This window comes from Talpa occidentalis, unplaced genomic scaffold (assembly GCF_014898055.3).
Source record: "Talpa occidentalis isolate TD23 unplaced genomic scaffold, MPIMG_talOcc4v2.1 talOcc4.14, whole genome shotgun sequence".
Lineage (NCBI taxonomy): Eukaryota > Metazoa > Chordata > Mammalia > Eulipotyphla > Talpidae > Talpa > Talpa occidentalis.
This window is the reverse complement of record NW_023601433.1, coordinates 60,204,317-60,220,427: the sequence shown is the minus strand read 5'-3', so window position 1 is coordinate 60,220,427 and position 16,111 is coordinate 60,204,317. Positions and strand designations below refer to the sequence as shown.

Here is a 16,111-nt window from a genome sequence, read left to right as displayed (position 1 = left end):
CACTCAGTATGTCTGAGTGCAGGGACTGTTGAGAAGGAGGTGAAGCTGAGCAGCCATATTGTAAGCCTTTAAAAAGAAGCAATGCATGTGGGCTTGCTCTTTTTCATCAGAGCCACTGTGGAAGGCAGCTGCCCCTGCAGCTGGCTGGGTGTGGACCTTCACCCTGCCCCCTGGTGGGAGCCAGTCTGCCAGCCCTCTGCAGCGCAGGCCTCTGCCACACCCTGCGGGTTGCTGTGGCTCCTTCTCCACCTGTCACCACTGACCCACAGCTGGACCTGCTGCTTCCTCCACCTTGCCCACTTCTTCCTTTCCTTCTGATCTGTTGTTTAGAACAAACTGTTCGTTTTCCCTTTTCTTCTGCTGCACCAAAGGCCCTTTTGTTTGCATTTGTGGTAGCAGGAGGCTGGAGCCAGAACCCAAACCAGTCAGGGAACTTCTGACCTGGTGATTTGTAGACCTGCTTTCTAGTAACCGCAGTTGGTATTTATTAAGTGGTTTTCACGTGCCAGTTTTTGTTCTAAGTGCTGTGGGTATATTAGCTCACTTAATTCTTGGTAATTATCCTGTGAGGTAAAGTAAAATGTGGATGGTCATACAACTGTCAGTGGATTTAACCGCGCTCTGCCACACCCTGCGGGTTGCTGTGGCTCTCCTATGCTGTCACAGGTGGCTCTCATGTCTGATACATACTGATGACTGATAAATATTTGTTCACTCTCTCTGAAGGATGAGAATCTGGTTATTCTGTCCTTGCAACACAGGAGATGAAGACTCAGCACTTCCCTAGAGAGACACAGCACGTGTGAGGACCAGTCGGTGGCCTTTCTCACCAGACTGGTCACGAGCAAGCAGTGCATGTATAGTGTGTCTGGAAAAGTCAAGGTGAATGAGAAATAGATGATAAAGTAAAATCTAGCCCAGAGAAGAAGACTAAGGGAAGAAAGCATCTTAGTTTGGGCATCACAGATATTCGTTTTGAGACCAATATTAGAATGAGGGCTGCAGGAGGCAGTCACTACAGAGGAGATCTTCGGATGAGAGCCTTCCAAAGTGAGCGGAGGGGCCTCAGAAGCACACTGCTCCCTGCTGGTGGGCATATGAAAGCAGCGACTGATACGGGGCCACATTATTGGGGGAGCTCTGCAGACTCAGGCTGGGTGTGATGGCCTCAGAGGGCCAAACCAACTAACCTTTGAAAGGCTCTTATTGTTTCTACTGATGCCAAACACACATTGACTACATCGCCTGGCAGTGAAAACGAGGACCCTTAGAAGGCAGAATTCTACAAGTGTAAGGCGGAACTTTGGTGATGGTGCCATTTTTCATTGCCCGCATACCACTGCAGAACGTGAAAACCCGGGGTCTCTAGAGACTGCAGGCCAAAGAGATCTCCGTGGACACAAGCCCATCTCGCTGAAGATACCATGTAGCGTTCGCCTCTGTTTCCCAGGAACATAAACAGTCCCTGCCCTGCTGCATACCCACCTCAATCCTAATGACTAAAGCATGGAGGGTCAGCGAAAGATGGGTCAGACTTCAGTGGTATAAACTCCCCTGACCCATGGTCCCCGGGGTGCTCTGCTGGCCATTTGGTTGTGACTGGTTGGCTGGGGGCAGAGACCACATGGGGGCATGGTAACCATGCACACTGACTGGAGAGAGCTTGCGTTTTAAGTTATAATTTAGGAACACCTAGATCAAAATCACCTGCAACCTATCTCAGATGTGTCCGCCTTCCCCTCACCCCCTACCTCAACCAAAACCTCAGGACTCTGATTTAACTTGCCCTCTTGGCGCACCTTTTGCTCACTGAAGTTTGAGGCATGAGAAAGTGAAAGGTGGTAGAGAGAGATGGTTTAGTTTGTGACAAGAACGGGGAACAGATGCTGGGAGGCAGGATACCAGAGTAAAAAACCAGGTAAGGATAGTAAGTTACAGTTCTGTTGTCTTCTACATGAAAACAAAATCCTACCAGGAGATAAGCCCATTACAGAGCAGGAGTTCTACTGTCTTATTTCTAGAACTTACAAGAGCAACTGACACATGGCAGGCTCTCAGAATCTGCTGAGGGAACAAATAGCTGAAAACTCTACTGGAGGCTGCAGCAGGTACACAGGACACCAGATCCAGTTGCTGTTGGCACGGGGCCAATCTGCAGGCTTTAATGAGCTGGAAAAAGGGCATCTCAGTCCACCTCAGCTGCATCCTCACGGGGGGTTTCCTCATGACATGAGGGGGCCTGCGGCTCAGTGCAAACTCCTGTCAAACCATTCCTTTATGCTTATATGCCACAGAAAGAGTGTGGGTAGTTTTAAAAATAGAATCAACCCAGCTGATTGTTGTCTTGTTGTCACCGCCAAGGCAGGACCAGAGGAAGCCTTCACTCTGGTGAATCGGATGCCCCCTCTCCGGTTCCCAAGTGCCGCTCTTGTGGCCTTCCTCCCTAGAGGCTGGACGCGCACAGGGTCAGCTTCCTAGTGAGCCTTGACAGCCTCACCCTCCCTTTCACTTTAGGCAGAATCAGGGACACGTAAAGGAAACGCCAGTGAGTAATGAGTAAACTTTTTCAGTCTTTATGGAATGAGATCCCCAGTCTGGGTGAGGCTTGACTACTGAAGGTGGGGCCTTGGCTATGGCTCCATCCTTTTATAGATTCCATATCCGCCAAGAAAAGTAGAGGAATAGCCATTCGGGGCTCTTGAGCCTCTCCCATTGAACTTTTCTCCATTTAAAACATTCTAACATGAATGTTGCCCCTGTCCTCCTGGGCTCTTGTCAATGTATTTGCAGGTCACGTCTAGCATAGGAATATCCCAGAATCTACCAGCTTTCTGGGAGCCAAATGCATTCCTTCTTGTTATACATCCTTCCTCCCACTTTCCTGGACAGCAAGAATTTTTTTTTTGGAGGGGGGGAAGCTACAGTGAAACAGCTTTAACAGAAGACAAGACTCTGCCTTCAGTGCATTTGCTAAACTTTATACAGAACAATTAGGTGGTGAAAGCATAGTGGCTTTGTGGCTTAGGAAATAAAAGAATTATAAACATAGAGAAAACTGCCTCCATTGACCAAACATACACAGGACCGTGGAGCCTGCGGTTGCCGATTTACCTCAAACAAGCCTGGGTGTTGTATTCCAGCGGCGCAGGGAAGACTGTAAGGAGACAGAATAACTGAGCAATGGCACAGGCACTATCGCCATTAGCCAATCACAACCCTAAGGCATTAACAAAATACAGTTTCTTCTCCTATGGGGTCTAATTATTCCACAATAACCACACCTCTCATTTTAACTTGTTACCTAAAAGATTTTTTGGGGGGGCTAGGAGGGGAGAGGAGGGATGATAGGATAGGAGGAGGTTGTTTATAATAGAAAATATTAAAAGATTCAGAGGTGTTGATCTCACCAGACAACAATCTATAACAGGCATATCTTCGGAATCTGGAAGCATTTATATTACTTCCCTCTTTCACTGAAATACTTCCAACTCACGAGGGCCCTGGTAAGCAGCCTGGCTTTGCTACAACACCACTGGCAAGCCCATTCTTGGTTTTCTAGAAGATGTGTAAGAGGAAGAGTCAGTCTACAAGAATAGGTAAAGAAAGTCCCTTGTTTGAACTCTGAATTACTTCTGAGGAATTATTTTCTGCTATAAATAATTTGGAAGGCGAGAAAGTGGTGTGGGCAACTTCTAATACCCAAAAGTCTGCTGTTTTCCTTAATATTCACTTCCAAAAGCTGTTGGAGCTCTCACTAGTTGGTATTTCTAAGAAAGAAACCACTTCATTTTTTCTCAGTAAACCTGGGCACCCTTTAGATCATCTTATTTTTTAGGATCCTCCCACCTGAAGACAGACTTAAAGAATGAAGTTGTCATTTGGGGCCATATCGGTTTTAAAAAGTCTCTATATATGGATTTAACAAGAATGCAGCTAAGGAAAGTGAAAACTGAACCTATTTTTTCCCTTCCGCTGATTAATTTGCTTATGATTTACCAAAATAAAACTACATATCTCCCCTTAGCTGACCCCAGGTGTTTGTTTATACAGATGGTCATGGACACAGATTGAGAAAAATGTTGGTGATTTCCTCACAAGGGTGAGAACATGTAAATGGAAAAATCCAGAAATAGAATATCAGCTCCCTAAGAATTCCTGACTTTTGAATGTTTCATAGTGTGGTACACCCAACTATCATCTCTTCTGTTGCTAATGACCTGTGTTCCCTTGGACAGCCCATTTCACCTTGCAGGCCTCTGTTGCCTCTTCTGGATCAGGAATGATTCAGAATGAGCCCCAGGAAATACTGTCTTGAAGACTCCTTGCCACTATAAAATTTGATTTGACCAACCTTTGGACTCTATAAAGAGTGAGGAAAAGGATCTTCTGCAGAAAGCAGGTGTGTGTCATTGAGAGATCATTAAACACCTGTCTGCACCTTAGTTTTAGAATGCCCTAGAAAGGGGGTAGTTTGACCAGATGGATAAAAAGCTTATTTCTAATTTTCTTTGAAGAATATGATGCCAAGGTTGCTAAGTGTCACAAGATCATCCAATTTAGTTCTACGTTTGGAAAGTTGTGAGCTGCATCCAAGCATGCCCTTTGGCAGGGCTATTTCCTTTGCAAGAGGCTGACCACAGAGCACAGATCCAGCATGTTGCCAGGAATAAAAGCAAATAGCTCTTCAAGGGTTTCAGTTTGTGCTTGACTCTAAGTGGTGATAGCTATAATGAAATCCTGCCTGGCCGTGCATGGGTGCTCTTGATCTAGTTAATCTAATAGAGCCATTTTGTTTTTTTTTTTTTTTTTTTTTTGTACTCAAGCAGTTTTTTTTTTTTTTTTTTTTTTATAATTTTATTGTTATATTCCCCATACAATTGCAGCCCCCCATTCTGACCCCAATCCCTCCCCTCCCGCCCCCGCCCCCCTAAAAGTGTCTCTGGTTCATAGTTTTTTGTTGATTTTGATTTTCACTTTCTTATAGTTTTTCATTTTCCTGGTCCATTATTTAAGTTTTCTAGATTCCTGCTATGAGTGAGACCATCCGGTATTTTTCTTTTTCTTTTTGGCTTATTTCGCTGAGCATGATCCCTTCCAGCGTCATCCATGTTGCAGCAAATTGCATGTGTTTATCTTTTTTGAATGCTGAGTAATATTCCATGGTATATATGTACCACATCTTCTTGATCCAGTCATCTATTTTTGGGCATTTGGGTTGTTTCCAAAGCTTAGCTATTGTAAACAGTGCTGCTATAAACATAGGGGTGCAGGTGTTCTTTGGAATTGATGTTTCTGTGTCCTTTGGGTAAATACCTAGGAGTGGAATTGCTGGGTCATATGGAAGCTCTATGTTTAGTAGGTCCAGAAATCTCCACACAGCTTTCCACAGTGGTTGGACCAGTTTGCACTCCCACCAACAGTGCAGAAGAGTTCCTTTTTCTCCACACCCTCGCCAACATTTGTTGTTGCTAGTTTTTTTAATATGTGCCATTCTCACTGGTGTAAGATGGTATCTCATGGTAGTTTTGATTTGCATTTCCCTGATGACAAGTGATGTTGAACATTTTTTCATATGCCTGTTGGCCATTTGCATTTCCTCTTCAGAGAAGTTTCTTTTAAGCTTAATAGAGCCATTTTGACTTTGGAAAGTAGGGTAGGTGGTTTCTATAACCTTAAGTCAAATTTGAGGTAGTGTGGGAAGTTCCCTGTCAACTTGGGCAATTAAGCCCCAAAGCAGAAAAAAGTGAGAAAAGGGTCTATTCTCTGTCTATTCTTTATTCTTCTGATATTTTCAGGAAATGTGGAAGATAGTCATTTTCCAAAGGCATGAGGTTGGGTGAAAAATATCACTCAAAAATATCAGCTTATTCTAGTTAAAACCTTAGTTTCCTGTTGTCTAGAGGAGAATTCAGTATCACTCTGAGATAATGAAATAAACTTTCCTATATAACGCTCACATGTTGTCTTAAAAAAAAGCAACTGTATACATTATATACACATGACCTCTGTATTTCAATTAGAAAGGCCAAAGTGAATAATTACATTTCACAACTGAGGAAAATAAAGAACTAAAGATTAAGTGACTTGTTTCAAAATCATAGTCTTTCAACTCTTGGCTAAGATCTTCTAGAAAGATCCACATACTCTAGAAAGAAAAGGAAACTGCAATTCCTCTATTACATTCCTCAGATTAACTATTTTTTAAATCTTTCCCCTTGGTATGAACTTTTTGTTTCTAGCCCTGGATATTTAAATTATTAACTTATATGTGATATAAATACCTTGTCTTAAATTCTTTACATCTACCAAATCTGACCTTGTTTGGCTCATGTCTCAGAACTAAACATGTTTTCTCTCTCTCTCAAGGCTACACTCTGTTTACATAGTATTTACTATGGGTTTATGTTCCATCACATACATTTCATGCTTATCTGGTGCTGAGGGAGAGGGGAAATAGTAAGGCAAGGGGTTTGCTGTTCGGGGAGCTCAGTGGCTGAGCCCTCCTCCCAGTGCTGGGCGTCAAGAGACAGACTGCCAGAAGAGGCCATCTGTGAAGGCTGGATTCCATTCCTTTCACCTCCTTCTGACTTTAGCCCATCAATTTCACCTCCTGTTGGTCTCTTTTGTCCTTTGTTCTGATTCCCTCTCTTTAGCCTAAGAATATGCTCAAGTTTTCTTCCTCTTAAACTTTCTTTTCCCTATTGACCCTGCTACTTTATACATTTTTTTAAACTAAGTTTCATTAAATATTACATATGTGATTCTCCAGTCTTCGGAGAACTTGCCTACAGAATTTCGACAATTACTCCATCATTGTAGCGAACTGGCCAGTCAAGGGGGAGCTATCTCACTGCTAAACTCAATACCTCTTTTCTGCTCATATGTCCTTTATCACCCTTCTGCTTGAAACACTTGTTTGGGTTCCCTGACACCGTACTATTTTGGCAGCTCTCTTCAACCTCCTAATTCTCCCATCTATCCCACCAATACAGTGATTGGCTAAAAATCTGCATCCAGTGCCCTTCTCTGCTTTGTTTGGTGACTTGAGGTTATGGATCTCATCAACCTCCATCTTAAAATAGCTTCCTCGCCTCTGTAGTTGGGTCTAATCAACTATTTTATCTCCAATCTCTGTGATAAACGTATCAAACAGTCAACTGTGTGTTGAACATATCTTAATGAAAGGCCTGTTCCCGTGTGCTTCAGCTCAATATATGCAAAATCAGATCACCTTCTACAATAAGCTTTTCCTTCCCTGACTCCCCTCTCTCTAATGGAAGCACTGCTCCACTGGTCCCCCAAACAAAATATTTTTCCATCTTCTGCCCTTTCTTTTTGTTTTCCCTCACCTCCAATAGGTATCCAAGTCCCATTATTGAAATTCTTGTGCTCAGAGCCCTTAAATAGCTCTTAACTGCCTGCAAGAGAAAGGCCTGGCTCCTGCCTGCCACTTTCAGGGCCCTCCATGGTTGCTATTTTCCATGTCTCCTGCTTGAGAAAATGAGATGACTTACAACTGCTGACTAAATTTTTTTTCTGTATTTTTTTCATATTTGACATGTCTACTATTGCTTCCCTTCCATTTCTACCTTTTAAGATCATACTTAAATTTTGGCTCAAATGTTGCCTCGTCTATTAAAAATTTACCCCTTTCCACAAGACAAAATCTCTCCTGTTACTTACCCCTAGTACCTTATTTGACTTTCTACTCTCCAACTAGATTGTCCAAGTTAGGGCGTTAGAAGTGCGTGCATGCATGCATGCATGTGTGTTTGTGTTTGTGCTCTGCATCTAGTCTATAACAGTACATGGGATTAAACCATCTATGAAAAAAATTTCTATTTTGTTGCTATCAAGTCTTACAACATGGACCTCAGATCATACATCTATGGAAAGTTGTGACTAGAATAAAATTGTGTTGCTTTTCCCATCTAATATGAAACATGCCTATGCAATGCATACATGCTTTGTGCCAGTGCTAGCAGTGAGAATATCGATAGCAACATCGATAGCTTAGTGGGGGAAAATTCTTGTGTGGTTGTGTTGTATAGAAAACATACTTCTGCGCCCTATGAACATCGCAAGTGTTCATGAGGATCTGGCCACATAATGTAGGAGTGTGCAGAGCGGTATGTAACCGTCATTCATCCTTGGCACAGCGCAGACTCCAAAGCCACTAAAAGCAAACGCATGAAGAACGAGAGGCGGTATCTCCAGGTATTAAGATGTGTACTCGAAACAAAACAAGAACAAAGTGCTCAGTGAATGACATCTCTGACAATGCGTGACAGGAGCCGCCTACCCAGGGGATGGGGGAGTCAGCTGGCATAAATCAGAGTGTGGGCTCTGCGGCGAAGTGGTCAACCACATATACCTCTACCTATACCAGCCAGGCAGCTATATTCAGTTTTAAATTATTTTCAGGACTATAAAGAGACCCCAGGGTACTCTAGGTCAGGGGCCTCTCCTCAACCACGTGGCTGTTCAGATCACATAACATTTGATGGCAGGGGCGAGAATCCCCAGACAGACCAGAAAACTAGAAGGGATTAGATAATCAACAGCAGCTCTGACTCTTTGGGTCACCAGACTTCTCATTTTCTTGACAATAAATGAAATTCAAAATGCCCAGCACATGCAGGGCCATCAAAACTACTCTGGTTGAGAAGTATTTGCACACTTTAGAGGCAGGGTGACCAATGCCAAATAAAGAACATACACATAAACATAAACACACACACACATATAAAATATGACCACTCACCCCCAATTTTTTTTTCAAAAATAGAATTTTTAAATGTGTAAGAACTTTTGAAATATTTGGTTTTCACAAGCTGTTGCTGTTAAAAAACCACTGAGCAGAAGTGTCAAGTATATTTTTTCTTTCTGTTCTTACCATTTACCAATCTCCTCTAATGGTGAAAACTATTCTCAAAGCTCTTTGTTGCATTTAATGCACAGAAATATTGTACGGTTTATGAAGAGGAAGGAGGAAAGAATATTCCCTTCTCTCCCAACTTTGGCCTAATTCACATTTTAAAGTAAGATACACTAAATACCGGCTATAAAACTTTTTATTAAGGGTGTAGAAGTTTAGTTTGTACTTAAAGGCTAACCAAATCATTTTACTACAGTGGAAATTTAATAATCCTTTTTAGAAAGCTAGAAATGCTAGAATATAAACTACAGGAGGACAGGCATTTCTGCCAACTTTGTATACTGATATGTTTCATATATGCCTAGGATGGTCCCAGTACTATAGTAGATGCAGTACATAGTAGATGCTCAATAAATATTTGTTGAATGGATGAAAAAATGTATCAGGAAATTATAATCACCATAATGAATTTTTTAATGGAACATTTTACATAATGTCTGACCCCATTCAAATTGCTGGTCCCATTCCAAAGAAAGCCAGCCCTGTGATGTCAAGAGCAAGTTATCATGTGGAAACCTTCTAGAGAGAGAGCACACAATGTTGAAACATGCAGGAAATGAGCAAAGAATGGAAATAAGTTCTTTCTGTAGCAATAAGGATGTAGAGTTGTTTGACTGATTTAACCCCACAAAAAAATGGCCAATGTTAATAACCAATTTGACTCTGTCTGATGAAAACAAAGAATAGCTAATAGAGGCGACTGCTCTGAAATTTACTTCTTTTCCCTGATAGTAAGCAATGGAAAAGATAGTAAGCAGAAAAATGAGAAGAACCAAGTAACCTTCATTTTTTTCTCCCTAGTAACCTTCAAATGAACACTGAATTAATAAAATGCTGAAGTACAGTGTAAGTACTTCAAAATATCTTTAAGGGTGTAGAAATTTAGTTTATACTTAAAGGCTAACCAAATCATTTTACAAAGTTAAATGGCTCTTGCTATATCTAAGTAGGTAGGCGTGTGGAGTGCGTGAACTCATGAATTAAGGAGTGTTTTTTTTTTTTTTTTTTAAGATTTATTTATTTATACAGTCAGAAGCATGGGAGGGTGAGAGAATTCACCAGAGTCAGAGTGGGGATCGGAACAGGCAGACCAATGAAATACACTGCTGAGGGGAGCGGCAGGAGAGGTCTGCGTGCCACGTGGGATCCTTGCCGGCAGACTGGGATCCAACTGGCACTGGCACTGCAGAGGCTGTGGGCAGCTTCGCAGCCCAGAGCTCAACTGCTGTGGCACGAGGGGAGGCCCTTAAGGAGTGCTTTTTAAAGATGATCTTTCAGAAGCCCACAACAGTGGATTAGATGTTTCTTTGGAAACACCAGAACATTGTGAAAGCCAATCTTCATAAAATGAATGGGAATAACCCCTGCCTTATATGAATCTGTTCTAATGTAAATTAGTATTGAATCATTCTTCAGAAATCTGCCAGACTTAAACATTCACCTCTGAGTTGTGGCTAATTTTGACCACTCAAGAATCAAATCATGATCTAAGTTGGGCTACTGACTGTCAAACGTCCTTGTTTGACTCTGGCTGGGCACTTTTCGAGGGTGAACAATTGTCTTGTACATATTCACCTTAGAACATTTCCACTTCAACCCCATTTGAGGGGTTCAGTGTGATGTCTTGTTCTAAATGCAAGGAGGGGTTGTAAGTAAATAAACTGTTCTTACTTTGTAAGAACTTCCTATTTAGGTGAGAGACAAGGCATACGCCAAAAAAACTATCTTGCAAAAAAACATATGTATGTTAAGTGTTTTAGCAGGTGTATGAAGGACATATTTCACAGTAGAGAAGGGTAGATATATGGCATTTATAGAGCGCCTTGTCCCTGCTCAGTATTTCAGTGTTCCCTCAGTCTCTGCCCTCAAGGAGTTCCCAACATACCTCCTTATAAAGGAGTCTGCATTTGATCCAGATTTAAAATTAATCAAGTATTTGAGTTAGAAATAAAATGTGGAAGTAATTCTTTTTCCTGGAAGGCTTCCTGGTGGAGGTGGTATTTGCATTCATTCTTGAAAGATGAGTATTAGAGTATTAACAACAATGCTTATGAATGACTATAAAACAGTTTTCACAGTGGCTTATTTTACAGATGTATTAAAAACTATACTTTATACATCAATTTTCCTAAGGTCCCACACTAGTAAATTAGTGGTGTAGAGGTTTTCATAGGAGGAAATGGGAGAAGGCATTTTAGGCGAAGATACGAGCAAGAATAAAGGCATAAAGACCACTGCAGGGGGGCTTAGAGTTTACCTGATTTGGCCACAGTGTGGGCTGCTAGAGGGGGCCAGTGATGGCATGAAAGAGGGGAGCAGATCAGGGAAGACCCTGAATGCCACAGTAAGGTGTTTGCTTTACTTTAGTCCAGACCACAGTGAGCCACATGGAAAGTACCTGAACAGAGCTGTTTTGTTTTGCCAACAATGTGCAAAATGGGCAGAGGGCAGGAGTGAACTGGAGGCAGTTCTGGTAGTACAAAAGAAATGAACACAAGGGCCTCATTCAGGGGACTGTTAAGTGGAAGGGGAAAAAGAACTGTTGCAGAAAGAGGACTGAATGGATGTGGTGACTGAGCTGTGCAGCTGAATTGGAAGCTGCTGTCAAATTCTTGAGGATGGCAGAGGAAAGGTAAGTGAGATGATGGTGACAGTGATGATGTGGTGATGGTGATGATGACACACTTAATAGGGGGCAGAAGGTGGGGAAGAACAGGTTAATGGAAGAAACGGTTTTAGATTTCCTGAGATGGAGTATCACCGCAGCAACCTCAGGGAGATGGCGTCTCCCTGAACCCTCTGTCTGTCCCTCTCTCTTGGCCACATCAGACTCTTCATGTTATAGTCGCTTGCAGGGATGGCCTGAAAGTGGCAGATCAGGGTCCAATTCATTTTCACATAGTTGTCCTGCACTGAGAAGGCTCTAGAATGTGGGTTAACTCTGCCTTTCAGCTATTGTGCTCACAAGATTTGAGTTCTCGTGGGATATACCTGCAGACCTACTTAGAGTGGGGACAAAACCCTCCTGTAATTCTGAAAGGCTCTGAGATGACTCTGGGATAATACCTGAGCTTCCACTGCCCATCCAGCTGTTCGCTTACTGTTCTCCATCACTGCCCTGGTGACATAGTGCGTGACATGGTGTCACGGTGGGGACATATTGGTCATTATATGAGGAGTACAGGAAAGGTCTGTGTATGTGAAAGCAGTGTCTGTTCCCCTTAATTAGTCCACAAGGAAGCTTCATCTTTTCCTTGGAACCCTGTGTCTGCCACAGCCTTCAAGGAGGCAGTGACCATCTTGAATATGGTGAAAAGTATTATCTGGAAGGTAAAGTGAAAATTCTTCGAAAAGCCAATGGTGGGAATGGAAACATTCCTAGCACTTTAGAAAATCTAACATTGTTGAAAGAAATTATCTATTATCCTGAAGTATGCACTTGACTGAGTACACTTTCAGAACAGTTGGAGAATTTTAATATATCTTTTTTAAAAAGGAAATAGAAGGTCAGTGGAATGATGTGGTACATGAACACAAATTTGTTTTATACAGAAAATGTCAAGGAAATGTTCCTATGTGGTAGTACTAATACTCTCTCGCAGACTCTCAAAACTACCAGACAAAAACAACAAATCAACAAGTTGGGTAGAAGATAAATAATATCATCCTTCTTTAAGACCTAGCTGCACGCCTTATAGACAGTTTGCCTCTCTGTAACAACACACACACAAACATGCCTCAAAAACAGGTTCAAAACTGGGTAAGAAGAACTGACCCAAGAATCAATTAACTAAATAGGAGAATGAAGTAAACAAAGGAAAAATTATCATATCAAAATAAAAGACAAGAAACACAATTAAATTAGGCTCCAAAAGACCCATGAGAAACTCATAAAAGGCATAATATGCATTTACCTGGTTTTTATTCTTTCATGATTTAATTTCTAATTTTATTCACTACCATCTGATAATTGCATGAAACCCTTATTCTAACCATGGGCAATTTAAACTATTTTAATTTTTATTTCAAGGCCATGAGACAAAGGAACCTATTTATTGCCTGAGGGGATTTTTTTTTTAACAAAAATTAAAGCTTAATCTTTCATGTTCTAAAGCATAGACTGTTTAAAATCATTTATAATAATGCTGTAGGGAGAGTGTTCCTGGGTATGCAAAATTGGAATGATAAATTTACAATTATTAAAAAAAATTAATAGTTTGGGGGATTGAGTTGTCCCTTTCCTTTCTAGATGGATTTGTCTGAAGCATAAGAGGTGAATGTAAAAACAGGGTACAACCAAGGCCTGAGCGGAGTGGTGGGAAGTTTGACAGGACTTGTCAATGACATGATAGTAAGCCCCGTTCTTACTATTTAAAAATAAATGATGGCATTGGTCCTGGGAACTGCTACCTATTGCTTGACTTTCATAGGAAATTTGTTCTGATGAACTAGAAAGCCATGAAATTCCACTACCCACATTTTCTGACTTTGAAAATGTCCCTGATGGAAATTAGACAAATACCTTTCATTTAAATGCCAGATTTTTTAGTTACACTTAAGAAAAATAATTGAAATGTAGATTTAAATCATTTCTGCTGCCACACTTCAGGATTCTAATGAAATACTTTCAGCTATTATGAGAAGCAGTCCTCAATAGAGAAGAGAAAAATCACTATCAATGATACCTCAGCTAGCAGGACTTACAAACAGGCAGAATGCTGTTCCCTTGGCTTAAGAGCCAAGGGAAGGACACTTTGCTAGAGATGGGTTTTGATGCGAGCATGAAGAAGAAAATCCATCATGGACCACATATTCCCTTTCAGTAAGGTCTTAGGAAAAACCTGAAAATGGCTAAATACATCTCAGGTTCCTTAAATGCTCTGATCATCTTCCTAGGCTGGTTGAGTCCTCTCATTTTAAGAAGGCCACCACACATTCACTGGATGGAATGAATGTGGCGCCATGGACACGGACCTCACCTCTCTTCTCACCTCTGCCAAGCACTCTGGCTTCCCCGGGTGGCCTGGCATCATGCCAAGCCCTCACACTTGCCTGTCCTCTGCCCAGGTGCCCTTTCTCTTTTCTCACTCCACCTTATTTTGTGCGATCCCTCCTCACAGCACTACCCGTCCATGTGTGGTACACACTCATTTGCTCGTTGTCTGAATTCCCTGCCAGGCTACAAGACTCCTGAGGGCAGGAGTATGTCGGCGACTTACCTGTGTGCCCAGCACCTGGGCTGCACATAACAAGAGCCAGCCACTAGTAACTATTGCTACCATTGTGTTATCCACACTGATCTGTGTGTATTTTCTTCTGCACTTGGCTTCTTAAACTGGCAATTTCTCTTTTAAAGAAGAATCAAATGTTCAAATATTAATTCTGATTCCCTAGAACCAAGACACAGTTTAGCCCAAATATCAATGGAATAATATAAATAATAAAGTCAGATAGTCACAGTCACATGCCCTTCATCGTAATATCCACTGATGATAATAGTCTGCCTTTGGAAGAGTAATTTTAGCCTATTGAGATATATATATATATATATATTAAATATATCAAAGTTAAATTCTTCAAGGCAAGGTCTAATAGCCCAAAACTACTGGCTACATGACTGCTTTTTTCTAGCTCGTTACGGATAATTTGGCTGTTTTCTGTTGATTGCTCTCAATAAGGGGAACAAAGATGAAGGCCAAGGCTGGAAAAGTTACAAGTTACTTTTGCCAAAATAGAGTTAACATTGATTTTGCTTTTAAAAAAAAAGCTAATCTTCTTCATTTTCATATAAGCAAAAAAGCATTCTGATTTTAAGTGATCTTTAGTTTTTTCTCCTTAATGAAAATATCAGCTTCTGACCAAACATACAATAAAATGTGTGTATAATGAATGCTCTGTGTGTGATCATTTCACAATCCTCATTGGGAGACAGAAAATCTTATTTAAGAGATTACTTCATAATCTACCTTATAAAACATATACATTAGAGAGGTGAAAATTTTAATTTGTATTTAAGAAATTATTTTTAAAAAGGGGAAATTTATGTTAAAATGTTATTTAAAAGGATCACCAGAGGATTTATTTAAATAACAACTCTTTAGACTGCATTAGAGCTATAACTTAATTTGTTGGAAAAAAATGAATTAAAGTTCAGTTTTCAGCAGCCCTATTATTGCATAAAATGTGGCCCACAAAGAGTTGGGGTGCATTTTAAAAGACATTTTAGAAAATGCAGTCAAGACACCTACGTGCCGTTGCTATGAGATTACAGCACATTAAGGATAAATTCCCAGTCTCATAAACATCTTTTAGGTTTCTCCCTCAAAACTGTACTCAGAGGCAAATGAATTAGATACACAATGTGTTAAAAACAGAACAGGGGCTACTGTTTGTGAGTGTGCCACAGGCTCAAGGAGCATATTTCCTTCCTCCCACAAGTCAAAAGCCATTAGAAAGTGGGTCTGTGGTGCACGGTAGATTTCATTTTGTGTTTTTCTGAACGAAAATACCCATATGATTACATAAGAGTTTTCTCAACACTTAGCTAATCTTTGGGCCTAGTTGGTAGAAAGTCATGGGATTTTTCAACGTTAGGAGGAAGCTTGGAGATGGCCCAGACTCACTCCTTCATGAACCAGAACAGGAGGTGAGATCATCTATCAAGGTCTAGAAGATTCTGAGAGGAAGGAAAAAAAAAAACCAACAAATCATGGTATCTAAGCAACCATGTTATATCTGGCTTGTATAAAAAAAAAAGTGGCACCTGCTTCTGAATAAGGCAACACAATTTCTGAGGAGAGACTTTAAATCACAAAGCCCAGAACGTGAACATGAAGGGACAACAAAGGTGCTCTACTCCAGGTCATGGATTTTAAAATCAAATGTGAAAGATGTAGATGGTATGAAATCTGACAATGGGATGGAAAGGAATGCTGAGATTTAACAGGAGATTCTGAAAGAACAGGAGAATAAAGAACAGGAGAATAAAGGCTGATTAAGAGACTGAGGTGCTTCACAATGGTGAAGACTTCATGAGGACTGAATGGACAACACTTTTTTACTGCCAGATGAAGGTATGAGAAACACCAGCATGGTGGGCTCTCTGGCAGAAAAGTTTTTCATTTACCCTTGGAAAATAAGACATACACACTCAAACTTAAAAAAATGAAATTA

At 41.0% G+C, this 16,111-nt stretch overlaps 1 protein-coding gene across 15 annotated transcripts in view; it reads right to left on the bottom strand.

The window, feature by feature from the left end:
- CELF2 (CUGBP Elav-like family member 2) overlaps positions 1-16,111 on the bottom strand; it is a 591,625-nt gene that overhangs the window by 27,417 nt on the left and 548,097 nt on the right. The window lies entirely within an intron of this gene.